Below are 4,620 nucleotides of genomic sequence, written 5' to 3'. Positions count from 1 at the left end.
GAGGGAGTCTGGTTCTCTACGGTCGACCCTCGGGGCATCCCGACCTTAGTCGAGGGATCGTTCGTCAGGTTGGCGGGTCTGGGCACGCTCTACCGACCTGCGACGCTTTCCGAGGTCGAGGGAGTCTGGTTCTCTACGGTCGACCCTCGGGGCATCCCGACCTTAGTCGAGGGATCGTTCGTCAGGTCGACGGGTCTGGGCACGCTCTACCGACCTGCGACGCTTCCCGAGGTCGAGGGAGTCTGGTTCTCTACGGTCGACCCTCGGGGCATCCCGACCTTAGTCGAGGGAATCTTGCGCCAAGCCGATGTCTCATCGTCCTGCGATACTTCCCGAGGTCGAGGGAGTTTGGGACTCTACGGTCGAGCCTCGGGGCATCCCGATCTTAGTCGAGGAATCTGAGGATCACAAAACGACCCAACATTAGAAGAGAATTGTAATCATTAAAATAGGCGGTTCATTCGCAGAAAAGAGATTGAATCTATAGTCCCGATCGTCTTAAACCCCATGGGGTTTCATTGGTAGTACACTCGTAGATTCTCAGAGTTCCAGCTTCGCGGGATCAGAGTCCCCTCCAGGGACTTCAATTTGTACGCCCCTGGTCGTTGTACCCGGGCGATTTGACACGCCCTTCCTCTAGCGCCAACTGTTGCTGGAAATTGAACCCGGGGGCAATCTTCGGTCGAGGGAGAGGGAGCTGCGGGTCACCACTGCGGGGCGGCGACCAATCGGCGGGCGGCGTCCTCCGTTTGGGGTGGCCGGAGAGAGGGAGCAGGGGGTCCTCACAGCGGGGCGGCGATCCGTCAGCGGGCGGCGTCCACCGTCTGGGGTGCCTGCAGGCAAGCCGGTGGCCGGGTTTTCCGGCGCCGGCCCTCCGACGCTCAAGTCAGGGAGGGGGCAAAGTGTGTAGAGAGGAGATAAACAGTGTTTGTAGGGCACGGAATTTTCCCCCAATCCCCTCCTGAGAAGCCAAGGCTCCCTTTTATAGGTGGGGGTCGGTTTACCTGTGATGTAACAGGGCGAGGCCATAGTACGGCTCGGCATGTGGCTCAGGTCGGCGCACGGTCAGGCGAATCATTGTGCTGATGTCGGCGGTGGGGGCGTCGTACGACCCGAACCAGTACGCTACCAGGGGAATCATTGCATTGGTGTCGGAGGTATGGCCGAGATCAGAGACTTATCATGGTTGACCAGACTCTGCTGGGCTAACTTGCCGTGGAGAGCCGAGAGTCCGTAGATGACAGGAGCCATACGCATTAAATGTGGAGTAAGCCGGAGATCCGCATTAATTGCAGAGTAGGCCGGAGATCCGCATTAATTGTGGAGTAAGCCGGAGATCCGCATTGATTGTTGAGTGAACTGGAGGTTTACAGTAGCCATGCGCAATAAATGCTGAAGCAGCGGCAGGATATGGTCCTCAGTTGGACCTCAGAGGAGTACGGCCGTAGTAAGTGGCTGACAAGGGTAGACCTTGAGCATCAGGATTTTCCTAGGTCGGAGGTCTCGAGGTCGGATGTCTTGAGGTCGGGCGTTCCGAGGTCGGACGCCGACTTTGGCTGTTCAGGGTCGGCGATTGTGCGGCTTCTTGGGGGCATTTGTGTCACCTGGGGGAAAAATCTTATTCCCCCAACAAATATGAAATAGATATAAAAGCTAGATTATTTTTTAAAAATATTTTTTTTGATATTAATATAATGATATACTATTAATATACAAATTTCAATAGTATATGTATAATTATTGATATAGTTAGATAATGCATTATTATAAAATAATAAGATCATGATAGGAATAGAAATGTATTGAATATAGAGGTTTAAATACAATATAGTAAAATTAGTAGTTGTACTTTCATTTTTCGAACAGAACATGATCACAAAATTACAATAAAAATTAACAAAATATTAGTGTGATATAATGAATGATACAAGATATGGGCAGAGTATCGTAGGAATGGAAAATATTTTTTACTAATACCAGCATATATTAGGTAAATATGATTATTAATAATATCAATTAATTTCTATATTGATTTAATGATACTGATGAATAGTTCTTTATTTGATATGATTTAATAAGCTAATAGACTCCTTATTAATGGATTAATAATCTTCTTATTTAATACAATATTGGATAAGAGAGAGACTATTGGAATAGCCCAAAATGTATCTTTTTCCGCTCTTTGATCACTTTTTAGAATTGTTCCTGAGACATGCTCGAATGGATCCGGAAGCCAAGTTGATCGCTTTCGAAGCCGTCTGATCTCGCACCACTCCCAAAGTAATGAGGATCGTAATGGGAACCATTAAGGCAGAAAAAGAAGAAGCATTAATGAGCTGTTGTCCCTTCTCTTCATTACAGCAGTGTCGTGTTTACAAAAATATACTTCATTAATTGTTGGGACAACAATGCTACATTTCAAGAAAAAAAGCACTTCGTCAATGAAGTGTTTATTCCATGGTGTTTCTATTTATTACCGTAGTCTAGTATATGAATGCCTAATAGGTTTCTGCTTACTCGTGGCCCGTTTGTGCTTACTCCTATAAGATTTATGTTTATTTTACACTATCTTGTGTTTATTGCATTTGAACTTTATATTTTTTTTACAAAAAAAACTTTGTATTTATCCTTCATCTTTATTGTTTATCATGGGCGAGTCTTGATCTGACCAAAGATGGGGGGTCGAGTTTCTGTTTATTTCTATGATATTTCTGTTTACTGGTACAAACTATGTGTTTATCTTGGAGGATTTGTGCTTATCCTCGAGTGGTTAGTGTTTACTCTTTAAATATTTCTCTATATTTCTACAGGGGAGTGCAAGTTTCTATCCATCCGCTGCCAATTTGTGTCTACTTCTAGAAATTAATATAGTAGGTCCCAACAATTAGTAAAGTGGCCCGTCTGTAAGGGAGAGTAGAAATTGTACGCTCTCACCCTCTCCCTCCATTACAGTGGTTTTAAGGGAAAAAAAAAAAAATTCCCTTGTAGTATGTCGTGCCGATTAATGGTTCTTTATTTCTGGAGTTTTTTATATTAATACCCTCCTAAATATCAAATTTTATATAAATATCCTTTCAAAATTGATATTTACATATATACCTTCGTCAAACACTTGTTTGGCTATTCTACCATTTTTTTATTCTTATTTTTCCATATGTACCCATGCCATCTAATACCATTAAAAATTAACAGTTTTAAATTAAAATGACTAAAATATTTTTAATAGGTAGATGTGCAAAAAAATATATTTATAAGGCGATCGTAATGAAGGAATTAATTGCCACGCTTAAGAGTGTATTGGAACATAATAAGTTGAGATTGGAGGGTATTGGGGAAAAATAAATCGGGCCGCTGCATATGAGCACATTGCCAACACGTGATCGGAGGCGTCCGACCTGAAGGCGCCCGACCTGAAGGCGCCCGATTTGAAGGCGCCCGACCTGAAGGCGCCCGACTTCAGGGCTCCCGATATCAGAGCTCCCGACCTGGCGCCCGACCAGGCACCCGACTTCGAGACATCCGACCCGAGCACCCGACCTTAGCATTCCTGACCTCGGAAGCCCAGCCTTACCATTCACCTGCTGCGGTCACATCCTTCTGCAGCTCGACCGGGGACCATGCCCTGCTACTGCTGTCAACAATTAATGCGCATGGCCTCTGCTGATCTCCGGCTCACTCAATAATTAATGCGCATGACCTCTGCTGATCTCCGGCTCACTCAACAATTAATGCTATCTACGGACCTCAAGCCCTCCACGGCAGACAGCTGAGCTACTTAGCCACATCCGAACAGCCACGACGACTCACTGGCTCCGGTCTGATCTCCCACGGCAATGCATTGATTCACACGATCGCGCATTAATTCATATGATCATGCCCAATCACAACGGTAACTCATTCGCCCCGTCACATCACAGGTACACTTGTATCCCTCTATAAAAGGAAAACCCCTCACCCTTAGAGGGGGCTGGACTCCGAAACTCTGGGATATATTCTCTCTCCCTCCACATATTTGCCTCCTCTGACTGAAGCATCGGAGAGCCGGCGCCGGAAACCCCGGCCACAGGCTTTTTGTAGATCCCCCGGAGGACGCCGCTCGCCGACGGACCGCCACCCGCCATCTCACGCCGGAGCTCCTCCTTCTTAGCCATTGGTCGCCCTCGGGTCCAATTTCCAGCAACAGTTGGCGCTAGAGGAAGGGCCCGAGTTGTGGCTATGAAGTTGAGAAGCAAAGGAGCCTCCAATGCCTCTCGGCGTCTCCCACCAAATCCTGTACACTCTGTCCAGAATTCGCCACCTCCGGCTGACCCAGTTCTCCAAGTCCAGCCGGAACAGTTCAATATCCTGGTGCAGCAGGTTCAAGCCTTGGCCGCAGCCGTCCAAGGCCTACAATGTGAGGGAGCCCCACCTATGCCGCCTCCACAGGCCTAAGTCCAGCTAGTGCTTTCTCCGAACGGACCGGTGCCCCAGAGCCAAAATCTCCATGGCTCCTCGAGGGCCAACGATAAAAAACGACGCTGTTGCCAAGGCTCAGCCCGAGCGTTTCCCCGGAGAGAACTGCTAGGGAGGAGCGCAGACAGAAGGCCGCAGCGCTCGGAAGCTGAGTCAGCCCCGAACCAA

The sequence above is a fragment of the Phoenix dactylifera genome, unplaced genomic scaffold, assembly GCF_009389715.1.
Source record: "Phoenix dactylifera cultivar Barhee BC4 unplaced genomic scaffold, palm_55x_up_171113_PBpolish2nd_filt_p 000402F, whole genome shotgun sequence".
Taxonomy (NCBI): Eukaryota; Viridiplantae; Streptophyta; class Magnoliopsida; order Arecales; family Arecaceae; genus Phoenix; species Phoenix dactylifera.
Note: the sequence above shows the minus strand (reverse complement) of the source record.